At 39.0% G+C, this 14,745-nt stretch overlaps 1 long non-coding RNA gene across 1 annotated transcript in view; it reads left to right on the top strand.

Annotated features, from left to right (window-relative positions):
* Positions 1 to 1,005, top strand: part of LOC106726838 — a 10,167-nt gene extending 9,162 nt beyond the window's left edge. The window contains exon 3 of the long non-coding RNA XR_001362952.1: positions 982 to 1,005. This is a non-coding gene — a long non-coding RNA (uncharacterized LOC106726838). The remainder of the gene's footprint in view (positions 1 to 981) is intronic.
* The last annotated feature ends 13,740 nt before the right edge of the window (positions 1,006 to 14,745 follow it).

The raw sequence follows: 14,745 nt of genomic DNA, 5'->3' as shown, positions 1-14,745 counted from the left end.
ACACCCTACCTTGCAATAACAACTCCACCACCGCATCAGATTTGGAGCATGGAATAACGATTATTTTCCCTTTCCTAATCCGAGGGGTTTGTGAGGCAACAAGCTACAAAGTCACCCTTGAAGCCTTGATGCCCTGGCTGGATGGTACCTAGAGGAAAGATGCTAGTAAGCGGCAGACACTTTGCAGATTCCTGTCTCTCAGAACTTAATCATATTTGCATTTTGGCTATGATCAGATGGAGGAAACACAAACTCCAAACTGTCAATCAACTTGGGCTTCTTTTCCAACTTTTTCTAAATCAATTTCTTTAAAAAAATCTCTGAACGCCAAAATTATACAATTGGTTTTTAAACAATTACGATGTTTTTTATCTATATATCGCATTATACGTAATTGGTAACCAAGAATTATTCATTACTGAAATTCTAGATTCGGAGGTGTGTATATAAATGTGCGTGTGAGTGTGTGCATCCATCTGTGTGAACTGAGATGTTCATGAGATTTGGGAGAGAGTAGAGGGAAGATGTTTACTGAAAATATATTTTTATATTGTCCAGTTTTTGCCTTTAAATACCAGTAGAAAAATTTCTGAAGCATATAGATTTCTGGCATTGTAATTTATCTTCAAAACAGAAATTAAATCTAACCAGTTATAAATTTGAGCTTCTTTCTGAATTAACCATGTTGGCATCACCCCAGCTATCTCCTTATGTTCACATGGTTGCTTCCAGACTCTATGTAGAATTTTATGTCTCTGTAGTATCAAATTTGTTAAATGGCATATTTTTATATCAGTAATTTTTATAGCATATTGTTATTCCAGACTTTTACATGCCTCTAATTTATTCTTAACTTCAATATAGCAGTAGTGATTTTTTTCTCCTAAGTTTGATGGTATGAACACTTTAGTTATGATTTAAAGTCATTAAAACACCATCACTCATTTGTACTTTATTTTCTATTCTTTTTGCAAACTTTAGCTATTTGGACAGATACAACTGTAAGTATTAATGCTCCTCAAACTTGTTTTAAATATCTCTTTGGGAAACATTTAGATTATTTTGTAATATGATTGAGATAAAGTGTTTCTGATGATCTTGGATTACTCATGCTACTTAAATGCAGAATAGTAAAGATGGATTTGATTGCAAATCAAATAGAAACTGATGCAGTTTTCTACAATCATATTCCATTTTCTTAGTCTCTTGATAACAAGGAGTAAGTTGGTCATAAGCTTTCTCTTCTGTCTTTCACGAAATGAGGCCACTGGGTTGCAGAGTTTGCCTTAGGAGAGGTTTTGGGGCAGTGTCCTTTCTCAGCTGTCTGGGTACCGCGTTTCTGTGGCTGTCAGGATTATGGTCGAAGGTGACATGGATGAAGAAGGCTGATGAGGCGTGTTTTGGTCGCTACATAAAGCAAGATTCACAAGTGCAGCAATCATGACATTGATTTTTTCCTTTGAATACTTTGCAATTGAGAAGGGTAGTGTCTTCGTTGTCTGGCATATGGTCCCAATAACTTTAATGGAAGACTTGTTTAGAGCATCGATTTTCTGTTTTAATTGTATCATTTTATTATTGGCACAGAATTATGACCACATTAATGGAAATAAAGAAGAAAAATTAAACTAAAAAATCAAGTGTCTTTTCTCTTCCCTTGCTTATATTTAGTTTTCATCCACTTATAATTATAATGTGTGTGTAGTTGAAATCATAGCTTTTGATATACAAGTTCTACTCTAATTTTTAAGTAACATGTCAGAAGCATGTTTCTATGTTGCTACATGATATAATTTGTAATTATCATTTCAATAAATATGTATCTTCACATTATTAGATATCCATTCAATGTTGATATACAAAAAATTTATAAATTACATATAAATTATAAAAAAAATCAACAAATAACGCCCATCTGCCTATCATTCAGTTTAAGATAAAGAACATTACCAATAAGCTTGAAGTTCCCCATCTGCCTCTATCTATCTCATCCTCTTTCTTACCTCCCGGAGGTCACATGATCATCATCTTAAATCTTGTGTTTATTGTACCCTTGATTTTCTTTATGATTTTATTATATATTTGGTTGTATCCCTAAACAACATGTATTTTCATGACTATTTTAACCTATATTTAAATGGACTCATACCAGATGATTTTTCTGTGATTTTTTTCACCTAATATTGAGCACCTATTTATTTCATGTCATGTGGCTTATATTGTATTCATTTGCATGGCTGTAAAGTATTTCATTATATGAATATGGCCACAACTTAGTATCCATGATGGATATTTGGATTTATTCCAGTTTTCCCCCATTATAAATGATAGTTTAAAGAACACCACAATATATACCTTTTCTTACAATTGTTCAAAAGTTTCTTTTTAAATTTAACATTCAATATTATTTTGTATTAGTTTCAGGTGTACAGCATAGTGGTTAGATAATCCTATACTTCACAAAGTGATTCCCCCAATATTTCCAGTACCCACCTGTCACCATACATAGTCATTACAATATTATTGACTATATCCCCTATCCTGTACTCTTCATTCCCAAAAGTTTCCTTATGATGTATATCTAGGAGTGACTCTGGTGGGTCATAGGGTATGTACCATTCAAATGCATAGGTAGTTCCAAATGATTTTCCGGAGTGGTTTTACCAGATTACACCCCCACCGGCAATGTGTAAAAATTCTGGTTGTTTTACACACTTGTCAACTTTTGATATTATCAGACAGTATGATTTTTGATAAGCTATTTGAACCCATATAACCCAAAGAATTAATATCCAGAATATATAAAGAACTCCTACAAACCAATAAGGAAAAGAAAACCCAAGAGAAATATAAGCAAAACATTTGAACAAGGACTTCACTAGAAGATAAACCATATGTAAACATGTTCTGCCTCATTATTAATTCAAAAATGCATATTTAAACCCAATGAGAAAGCATTTCAAATTTGTATCAGTCATGGGAATTATCAGTATTTAAGAGGTTATAAGCAGAGCCAATGTAAATGAAAATATAGGACCTATTATTCAAAATGAGGAAAAAGTGCTATTTAAGTTAGATTACAAAGCTTTTTCCTTTCTTCTATGGTCTCTCTCTTGACATCATGGTAGCTTTTGTTTGTGATGTAAGGTCATTCCAATAAAGAATAATTAAAACTTTAAATTACTGGCATGAACATTATCATTCATCTTTATATTGTGCAATGCTAGTATTTTTTTTAACAGCTTTGAGGTATAATTTGCATACAATAAATTCACCCATTTGAAGTTCATAGTTCAGTGGTTTTTAGTACATTTACAGAGTTATGCAACTATCACCACAATTTAATTTTAGAACGTTTTCATCATCCCAAAAGAAATCCCCCTACCCATTACCAGTCTCAATTACCCCCTTCCCAAGCCCTAGGTAACCACCAATCTACTTTCTGTCTCTATAGTTTTATCTATTCTGGACATTTAATATAAATGGAATAATACAATAGGTTTTTTTTGGGGGGGGGGACTGACTTTCTCTCGGCAATGCCAATTTTAAATGCAAACATCAGAGCACTTAACTTGTATGAGGAATTACCGAAATAACACATTTCATGTTTTATGGCTTCTGTTTGGAGGGTGCTTTGAGCTGGCCAAAAGAGACAAGTTTAAGCCAAACTCAGGAAGGTTGAAAGAAGGAAGAGAGAGGATTCTCCTCCCCTGTCCCATACAGCTGTCTGAAAGATTACTTCCGGGCAAGAGGATGTTTGTTGGCAAGCGCAGGCCCTGCCCCATGGTTTTTCCTTCTATCAAAGTGGAATTTCCGCATTCAAGCCCTAATCAAAGCTGGATTAGGGAAGTGGAGCCATTCATTTCCTCTATCCACAGTCTGCTGCCCAAAATCATGCAGACGGGTTGGTTGCCCCCAAGGATCTTTAAACCTCTGTGCCACAATACATGCTGAGTACCCGGGTGGGAGTGGCCAAGAGGATTGTGGACCAAGACTCAGTGTCCAGTATTCTCCTGCCATGCATGCCATGGTGCTGATAGTGTGGCACAGGAATGGATTGGGTACCCAAGCCTGATCCCTCCAGTACCAAGCCCAGGCCCTTTCCAGGGAGCAGAAGAAAGAGAAGTTTGACAGAAGCTGTAAGAAAGTGGTATCAAAGAAACTGATTGAAGAAGATGTTCCAAGAAAGATGGAGAAGTCAGCAGAGTCATTGCAATAGAAAAACATAGAAAGGAAAGGACTGAAAACTGTCATATGACAGCACTGATGACTTTGCTGAATCAATTTCAGTGCATTGGAGGGAGCAGAATTCAGATTACAAGGGTTGTAGGGAGAATGAGGGAGTGAAGAAGTGGGAACAATGAGTGTGGATGTATTCAAGAAACTTTTCTGCAAAAGGCAGAATGAAAGTAGAACTCTGAGCGGCAAGAGTCTAGAGCAGGGGTGGGCAAACTTTTTGACTCGAGGGCCACAATGGGTTCTTAAACTGGACCGGAGGGCCGGAACAAAAGCATGGATGGAGTGTTTGTGTGAACTAATATAAATTCAAAGTAAACATCATTACATAAAAGGGTACGGGCTTTTTTTTTTTTAGTTTTATTCATTTCAAACGGGCTGAATCCGGCCCGTGGGCCGTAGTTTGCCCACGGCTGGTCTAGAGCAAGGGTTGATAAATGACATGGAGCTGTTCATATCTGCATTCCCAACTTCCCATGTTACCTTGGGTATTGGGACCAGGCTACCTTGAGGACCCTTGCCTGGGGGTGATTATAATGCCTTCAGAATTAATAGTAGGTGCTGAAGGCCACCACATAGCCTGCCCTCCAAGGAGGTGGACTTTTAGGAGTTGTACTCAGAGCAAGAAGACAGGCATGAAGTTGCCTGCCATTATCTGAGAGTCTGAACTTACCCTTGTACTTAGAATTGAATTATAGCTTAAAGGGATATACTTCCTCTTAAAACTGGAGCCGGAGGCCTCTGAAAACACACCGACAAAAATTTGTGGTTAAGGTTTCTTTGTCCTGTATAATCTTGAGGAATTCTGTGATAAGAAGTAGGATGACCACAGTTTTTCCATGACTACACATCTCCTGAATACAGTAATTCACTTCCACTCAATCCTGATTTGATGGACTAGTTGTGAAGGGCTGGCATAATAATGAGCCTGGACACTGGACCCATGGACCCCTGCTATGCTTCGGGGTGGAATGGATAGAATTCCATGGATGGGAAATCACCTTCAAATGATACCCAGACTTGCTTAAGACCACTCTTATGTTATTTGGTTTGTACAAATTCCAGTTGTCCTATTTTAACACCTAATGTATGAGTCTGCATTCTGCATCCTGTACAGTCTCTTGAATCAAGAGCAATTCTTCAGATATCTATAGTTTATAATCATATGTACCCTGAGTCTTTTAAAAAATATATATATTTTTATTGATTTCAGAGAGGAAGGGAGAGGGAGAGAGAGAGAGAGAGAGAGAGAGAGAGATGATGAGAGAGAATCATTGATCGGCGGCCTCCTGCATGCCCCATACTGGGGTCTGAGCCTGCAACCCTGGGCATGTGCCCTTGACCGGAATCGAACCCCGGACCCTTCAGTCTGTAGGCCAATGCACTATTCACTGAGCCAAACAAGCTAGGCTAACCTGAGTCTTTTTAAAAATATATATATTTTTATTGATTTCAGAGAGGAAAGGAAAGGGATAGAGAGATAGAAACATCAATGATGAGAGAGAATCATTGATCAGCTGCCTCTTGCATGCCCCACACTGGGGATCGAGCCTGTAACTCAGGCATGTGCCCTGACTGGGAATTGAACCTCGACCTCCTGGTTCATAGGTCGACGCTCAACCACTGAGCCATGCTAGCCGGGCCCACCAGAGTCTTCTTTCCCCAGGTTAAGAAAAACTTCTCTCGACGCTCAACCACTGAGCCATGCTAGCCGGGCCCACTAGAGTATTCTTTTCCCCCTTTTCCTTCACTTATTCCTCATAGGAAGAATTCCAAGGGAACATGATACTTTCCAATTCACCAGCCATGAACTTCCCAACAGAAAAACAGGCAAAGGATATAACCATCATAAAAAATAAATAATTACAAATGTAGGATAGCCATGTATGAAAAACTTTAACTCACTAGTAAAGAGAGAACTCCAGTTAAACTGGTTACCTGTCAGTTTGGTAAAAGTTAAGATTATTACACCCAGTGTTGGCGAAGGTATGGGAAATAGGCAGTCTTATATGGGGCTGCTGGAGAGTGAAATGTATTTCTGAAGACAGTCTGGCAAAAGTTGCCACAAGCCTTACATATGTGCATAGCAGAAATTCCACTTAATGGAATTTAGCCTGAGGAAACAGTCAGACAAGCTGTAACCCAAGGATGCACTGGTTATAATAGCAAAATAGCAACTAATAATGTCTAGTACTAGGGAATTGTTTAAATAAATGATGATACAACCACATAAAAGGATGGTATAAATTTATATTGAAATGGAAAGATATTCACAATATGTTTCGTTTGGGAGTACACCAAAAGCATAGCAGTATGTTGCTTTTGAAAGACATACATTAAAATGTTAATAGTAGTTATTTTTGACTGGTTAGATTATGGGTGATGATCTCTACCATAGCTCTATTTCTAGTTTTCCCCCAGGAAACAATTATTAACTAGATCTTAAAGAGATATTAAAAGTTAAAAATATTTGCTAATTTGTTAGGCAAATTGGCCTCTTGATTTAATTTGTGTTTTTGATTACTAGTGAGTTTAAACATTTTTTCATGTTTATTAATTACTTAATAAAGTGTAGTTAAATAGGGACTAAATTCAAGTCCTCCTTTTTCAGAAGTAATACTTACATCTGAAAGGGAATTCAGTTCTGTTTAGTTTCATTCTCTCATTTTATAATAATGACCAGTAAATCCAGGGAGGTTATTTGATTTGACCCTAATATAAGACAGAATTATGGCTGGTATCTAACCCCCACACCCCCAGGCTATTGAGCTTTGTTTGCTGTCTTTCTCATGTTAGGGTCTTGATACTTCATATAGGCTTCCTGGCAATATCAAGTGTTCCATTGTGTCAATTCTGAGATTGATTTGTGATTCATAATTATGAATGATTAATTTTGGAGGTGATTTTATGGTAGATGTTGCTTAATATGTTTTTGTTTCTTTTGAGAGGAGTTTAAGAGGGTCATTCAGTATACAAGTAAGTCTGTCCAATAGAAAGAAGAATTTGTGACTTGGGTCAGAGGAACCAGGCGTGACTCTGGAGCAGTGATGGCGAACCTTTTGAGCTCGGCGTGTCATCATTTTGAAAAACCCTAACTTAACTCTGGTGCCATGTCACATATAGAAATTTTTTGATATTTGTAAAACACTTATATTTTTGATATTTATTTTATATATTTAAATGCCATTTAACAAAGAAAAATCAACCAAAAAAATGAGTTCACGTGTCACTTCTGACACGCGTGTCATAGGTTTGCCATCACTGCTCTAGAAGTACCATTCCCTACCTTTTAAACCCTTCTGAACTTTGCACATAAATGGTCAAAGTTGTAAACAGGGTTGTAAAGAGAACTGATGTCTGATAAAAGACCAGTAACGTACTAAGCTGAATTTTATATATCTAGCCTCATTTTCTTGCATTTTATATATCTATCAATGCCCCCTCCCCCTTATTTTTCAAAAGGGATTAGAGAAGGCATATGTACATCACTTGTTGTTGACATGGCTTCTACTAGTAAGCCAACTCTGGAGAAGCCAGTTGTCAGGGTGGACGGCAGTAAGAAAGTATAAACATTCACATGCAACCAGTTTCAGAGAACTGGGGGGAGAGGGAAGCCCCTGGGTGGGAAAGTTAAGTTTTTACCAGCCACCGGGGTTAGGAGTGGGTCTGTTAGTCATGATGGGGCAGCATGATCATCTGGACCAGGCCCATGATTTACTAAGAGCCAAACACTTTTTAGTCTGGGGAAAATTGTGTCTTTTAGTGGAGTCTTTTGGGGGATACATGAAGAGGACTGATCCTCGATAGCCTATAAATTTCCAAAGTCAGGGATTGCGTCTTTCTTGTTTGTTGTTGGGTCACCAGTGCCTAGCCCAGGTCAGTAATGATTAGCTGCCGAATAACTTCTGACACTTACAGTGCTAAGGTGCTAAGCACACTGTCCGTGCTCTCAGGGTCCATTTGAACTAGGAACCTAATTTCCTTCAGTTCTAGGAAATTTGCCTGTGTTGTTAGTGTCCTCTCTTTGTTATGTATTTGTTCTTTTTAGAATTCCTATTAGTTAAATGTTAGATCTTCTCTACTGATACTCTCACTTTTTCTTTTTGTTCTGCTTTCTGGAGGATTTGCTCAATTTTATCTTTCAATATTTATATTTACTTTTTCCTTTTGTCATATTTTTAAATACCAAGAACTTTTTTCTTATTCTCTGAATATTATTTTTTTCATGGCATCCTACATATTCATCCTAATAGGCATTTAAAAGATCTCTCTGAAGATATTAATTACAGATTTTTGGGGGGAGGTTTTCTTTTTAAATTCCTTGTATTATTTCTAGTTCATTGGACTGTTTGGGGGGCATGTTTTTATTGGTCTCTGTCTTAAAAACTGATTAGAGATATTTCTGAAATGACTAGTGATCCTTGTCGTCTGTTGCTGGCGTGAACTTTAGTATCCACTCAGAAAGAACCCAGCACATTAGTTGGGGATTCTCAAATGCCAGTATCTTTTTTTTCCTGCAAAAACCTTTATTGTTTCATTTGGTCCAATGCATGGGAGATGGCTTCACGGTGGTTGAAAGAATGGCTAGTAGTTTTGGGAAGAGGCTCAGGTAAAAGCCAGACACCAGGGGAATGCAGAGGGGCCTCTCAAAGGCCTCTGGGCTCCAAAGGCTCCTCCTTGCGCTTGAGGATGAGCCTTTTGGGGAGTTACTTGCCCAGCCCAGCCTGGGGGCCAGCCAGCCTGCAGAGGTGAGTCAGGTGTAGCCCATCTTCCTGATGAGTTTCACCTCCTCCCCAGGAAGTGGTTCTCCAGGAAGCCACAGGGATGGGGTCTGTGTGAGTAGAATCCAGGGCCTGCAGCTCCAAAGGGCCTGGTTCAGGCTCCTCTCCAAGGCCAGGGCGGCTTCCGTGGTGTCCTGAGTCTTGCCCTCTCACCTTGGGGAGGCTTCAGCATGCCCTGGAAGAGAATGCAACCACTGCGCTGGTTTTGCAACTTTAAGAGACGCTCAGCGCCCTCGCGATTCTTCTCCACCAACTCGCAGAAGAAGCAGCCCACGCCCTCGAGAGAAATAGAAGCCCAGAGAGAGGTAGGTGTGCGAGGTGAGAGAAATAGAAGTCCAGAGAGAGGTAGGTGTGCGAGGCCCACAGATGCAGGTTGGCCAGGTGGTTGACCGCAGCCTCCACCTCGGTGGAATAATTCTGACGAATTTGGGAGCTCATGACTGTTCGGCAATAAGGAGTTAAGGTAGAAAAAAACAACTCGGTGTGTTGGCTGGTCCCAGACTTGGTTCTGAGGGTGGTGACTGGATAAGACGCAGGAGAGTGGCCGGAGGCTGGAAGAAGGGGCGTCCCTGGGTCTGTTCCATCCAAACACTGTTGAAGCAAGAGACAGATCCGGCACCGCCAAGGGCACTCACCAGTATCTTTTTTTAGGCCTGTTTCCCTAGAGTGGAATCCTTTAATCTCTTACACTGGTGTGGGCTCAGAGACTTAGGTCTCTCTTAGAATTTTGAGAGCCGATTGGGGAAGGGGCTAGAGGTTCCTCAATCTTCAGAATGCTGACTTTTACTTACTCTCGCCGTTTTAACCAGACATGACATCCTTACTCCCAGGATTTCTAGTTTATCTCAAAACTAATACAAGCCAGCAGTGGGATGAAGCATGAAAGTATTTCTTAAAGCACATTGTAAACTAAAAATAAATTAATATGAGTACTCTGCTTATTTTAAAAAGTGATCACCTTGGAACCACGGTAATTGACTTATAATGTCCTATTTGCTGGTATTTAATCACCCTATTGTACTTTATACGGGTTCTGTCATCTTTAGAGCAGTGCTTGGCTTTCAGTGACACATTTCAAAAAGGCCGCTGACAAACTAAAGGAGGTGCTAAGGATAGTGGAACATCTAGTGCAGAAGTTGGCAAACCATGGCCTGTGGGTCAAATCTAGCCAAATCTCTATTGTATAAATCAATTGTTATTTGTACACAGCCACATCCATTTATTTACATATTCTCTAAAGCTGCTTTTGTGCGAGAAGTGCAGAGTGGAGTAGTTGTGACAGAGATGTATGGCTTGAACAACCTAAAATATTTAATGTCTGGCCCTTCATTGAAAAAGTTTGCTGACCCCTATGCTGCCATGTTCTATGCTGCACACTTGAAGGAAGTAGAAATTTCACCTGAACATAAGATGATAGAAGAATTATGTAATAGTTAATAAGAATAATGTCTGATATTTATTGAGTGTTTGCATGTGCTTGGCACTTGAAGGCATGCATTATCATATTTAATAGTGATTAAGAACAATCTCCCTAACTAGATGATGTGTTCCTCAATGTCAACTTCATAATTTTAAGATTACAGCTCCAGAATCTAGCGAGTATGGGGCTGTGAGTGAATGCTTGCTGAGCTGAATGAGCAGTGTTATCATGGAGAAGACATGAAAGCCCCTTCTTGGAGCTCGGAATAGAGTTTTCAGAGAAGCGGATATTCTACCCCTGAGAGGGGTTCACAAGAGCCTGGCTGCCCACCCAGGGATATTATAAGGGTTTCTCGTTCTGGGTGGCAAGTTGAACTAAATAGAGTCTTGACTTCTAGGATTCTGTCATTCAAACTAGGAGAGCGAAGAGTAGGACCAGAACTTACAGTTGTTATAGTTCTCTTCCTACTGCATCACACTGCCTCCCTTAGACTTTCCACAAGAGCCATGAGGAGATTGGTGTTGTAGTGGAACGAACATCATAAAAGCATCAGGGGTTACAATTCTACTCCTGCAACTCATTTACCACATGAGCCCGGCAAGTCTTTTAATCTCCTGGGGCCTAAGTGTCCTCAAGTGAGGGGGCTGGACTAAATTCTCTTTCAGCTCTAAAATAATTTTATCCAAGGATTAGCGGGGCTCCTCTTATCGAACGGACAGGACAGACAAGTTCAAACAAGATGCTTCCCTGTCATGTATTGCCAGAATACTGAGGTTCTGCTTTTAAAAAATATTTTGCCCACCTCCCGATTTCATCCCAGTCTCAGCTGCTCAGTTCCCACCCCTCTTCTGTAGCCCTGTACCTATCTCCCTTTCTGGCACCTCTTACTTTGGAACTTAGGTTAAACAGGCTGCTGTTTTAGCCTTTCTTTAGTGTGGTGAAGGCAAGCTCTTCCTTGTTAAATTCTGCTCCTTTGGCTGGTGAAGAACTTGGAACTGTTCTACTCTTGGAAGGTCAGGGATATTGGCATTGACCTCAGAAAGGTGATTGGGCCTCCTTTATTTAGGGCACTAGACATGGAGAGCTCATATTTCTCATGGGGGAACATTTTATTCTTGGTGGAAGCAGTTTCAACTCTCAGAGTGAGCCATCTACCCATTCCTTTATTTAAGGTTTTTATTTTTTAGCCTTTAACTAAAGAGCTTTACCTAAATTCGTTTTAAAACTTATGACAAGATTCAATCTTAAATGGACTCTCATCTAGCAGCATTTTCCCCACATCCCACTCAGATACCAACTACTAACTGTGTTCTCCTATTACCTCTGGGGTTCTATTTGAACTATCCAGTTTTTAAAAATATCATTTGACCTAGGTGCTTAGTATTCAACTGTTTTATTGTTGCCCGTATTCCACATTATATTTACCATACATCTCTTATTAATTCTGGATAGCCCTGAAAACTGCAGTGTCATGTTAAGAACTCCTTTTAGTCCGAGGCATGTCAATACGTGTTGCCAACTTCCAACTGATTCTCATCCAGAAGATTAGCAAGGCCGCCACATGGTGTTCTTTTTTACAAAACAGTATTGCCTGCATTATAGCTCGGACTCGATGTGGTGACATGAATCCCAAGTCTGCAGAATGGTACTCTTAATTCTGCTTGGGTGGAGAGCAACTTGAGCTGTCAGCATGAGCCTTTTATTTTGGGAGTACCATTCTTTGTCATCATTTCTGTAAGGAATCTTAGTCAGTTGTTAGGAATTTTGCTTTGCTCCTGAAAAATAATATTTTCTCTCTTTTCACAGTGAGATAGCCAGATTTCACATCTCTACTGAATAATAATCTCCAGCATTGATTTAGTTGCTGAATATCTTCCCCAGACGTGTTTTAATTATTCACTAAGGAGCTGTAGGAGTTCCAGCTAAAAATGTAGCCTGGCTAGAAATCCCTGGTGAAGTCTTTCCCAGTATTCCTACTGAAATGCCTATAAAGACAAAGATAAAATATAATAATTTAAATACAAAAATAAAACCAACGGACAGCGTAATCTCAAAATTGGGGAAGAATCTATACTAACTATGGAGCAAGTCTGAGACAAACCTACCTGTCTTTTGCTATGGCACACCAAGTCAGCTTTACTGCATGACACAGAAACCCTTTAAAATCAGGAGGGAAGTCACTGTGTCCTCTCCATTGTCTGTCCATTATCAGGAAAACTGGGCGGGTAGGCTTTTATCCATGTGGGTTGATAAGTGAGGTTCAGAGTATTGTCACATCATTCTATAGCCAGAGAAATTAAAATTCTCAGAAAAGATCTTGGATTCCCAGAAAACAAGGTCAGCTTTGGCTGAGATGAAAGACTGGTGGAGGTAGATTGCATTTTCAGGGGAACATTTCTTGCAGGTAAAGCTTCTTAGGTTTAGGTTGGGTCAGAAACAAATTGTATGCATGCATATAAGCCTAACCAATGGACACAGACACCAGGCGGGTGAGGGCATGAGTGGGAGGTGTGGGGGGGCAATAGGGGGATAAGGACACATCTGTAATACCTTAATCAATAAAGAAAAAAAAGAAACAACAACAATAAAACCAAAGCACCATCACTACCACCACCACCACCAAAACCCTGGGACAGTGCATGCTGGGAATTACAGATGTTTATGTACATTGCAGGTTCCCAGTACCAGGAGATTAGACAGTGCTGGTGGAGCAAGGTGGAACCTCAGTAGAAGAGGGGTGCATTAGGGGAAGTCATGCTGGGAACCAGGGCTTGAGCAGATGCTGTGCACATCTCATGAATTCAATAAATAGAATGGAGCCAAAGGTACTTCAACTCTCCTGTTTTTTGACAAATACCAAATATGAATAAATTTCCACTTGTTCAAAGATAAAAAAGGAGTGGGGGAAAAAACCATATGGAATGTGTGAAAAAGACTTTACTGCAAAGGAAGAAAGAGTATCTAGAAGATCCAGAGGAAGAGCCCATCTCTGAAGTGGTTTACTGCAGAGTCCAGAAACCGGAGGATTTCAGGGAGCTGTTTGGCTTCTGACATAGATACAAAAAATATGGATGTTAAAGACCAGAGAGTAAATATATAGATAGTTGGTATTCCTGAAGAAGACAGTTAAACTAATGGGAAAAATTCATGAGCAGGAGTAAGACCCATATTGAAAAAAATCATTGTGTTCCTGACAAGTCAATGCACAAAGACACACACAGGTTATAACCTGCAACAATTTTAATTTTTAAGATATGAAAAAGCTTTCACAAGCATATAAGCAGAAGAAACAGACTACCTTTAAAAAATGACAAAAGTCTAACTGTTCTCTGGTTTTTACTCTGAAAGCTTAAATTTAAAGTAAAATGGAGACTTATATACAGAGTTTTGAGAACAAAAGTTTATAACTTATTACTTTTATATCCAGCATTAATCATCTTTAACTTGTGAAATAAAAAAAAAGACATCTCATATATGCAAGGTCTCAAAATATGTACCCTCCTTGGAAACAGTTACTTGAAGGACAAGCCCAAGATTGATTGGAGAACTTTGTCTTAGGTCTGAAACCAACTAACTAGGGATATGTCCAAATCAGTGCTTATCAAATGTTTTTTAGTCACTAAATTCCATATCTAGAGAATATCATTCTTGAAAACTAAAAATATAAAACAGATACAGTCGTCATTCTCAGGTTAAAGAGAGTATGAAGAAGGAAGAAATCCGCCCACAGGTAACCTGTGCTGTACCTCTTCAGAACCTGAGGATTTCATGGAACAAAGTCTGAAAAACACTGCTTAAAAATAGTTATTTTATGTAAGTCATGAAACCATAAAAATCCTATAAGAAAAGATAGGCAGCAAAATCCCAGACATCTCTCGTAGCAACATGTTTACAAATACATTTCCTAAGGTAGAGGAAAGTAGAGCAAATAAACAAATGGGACTACATCAAAATAAAAAGCTCTGTACAGCAAAAGAAACCATCAACAAAAGGAAAAGAGAGCCCACTGTATGGGAACACATATTTGGCAATAATACATCTGATAAAGGATTAATATCCAAACTATATAGGGAACTCATACAACGTAACAAAAGGAAGACAAATAATCCAATTAAAAAGTGGGCAAAGGACCTAAATAGACACTTCTCCAAAGAGGACATACAGATGGTCAAGAGACATATGAAAAAATGCTCAAAGTCACTAATCATCCAAGAGATGCAAATCAAAACGACAATGAGGTACCATCTCACACCTGTCAGAATGGCTATCATCAACAAATCAACAAATGACAAGTGCTGGTGAGGATGT

Source organism: Myotis brandtii, unplaced genomic scaffold, assembly GCF_000412655.1.
Source record: "Myotis brandtii unplaced genomic scaffold, ASM41265v1 scaffold320, whole genome shotgun sequence".
In the NCBI taxonomy this organism is placed as follows: domain Eukaryota; kingdom Metazoa; phylum Chordata; class Mammalia; order Chiroptera; family Vespertilionidae; genus Myotis; species Myotis brandtii.
Note: the sequence above shows the minus strand (reverse complement) of the source record. Positions and strands in the feature narration are given on the sequence as shown.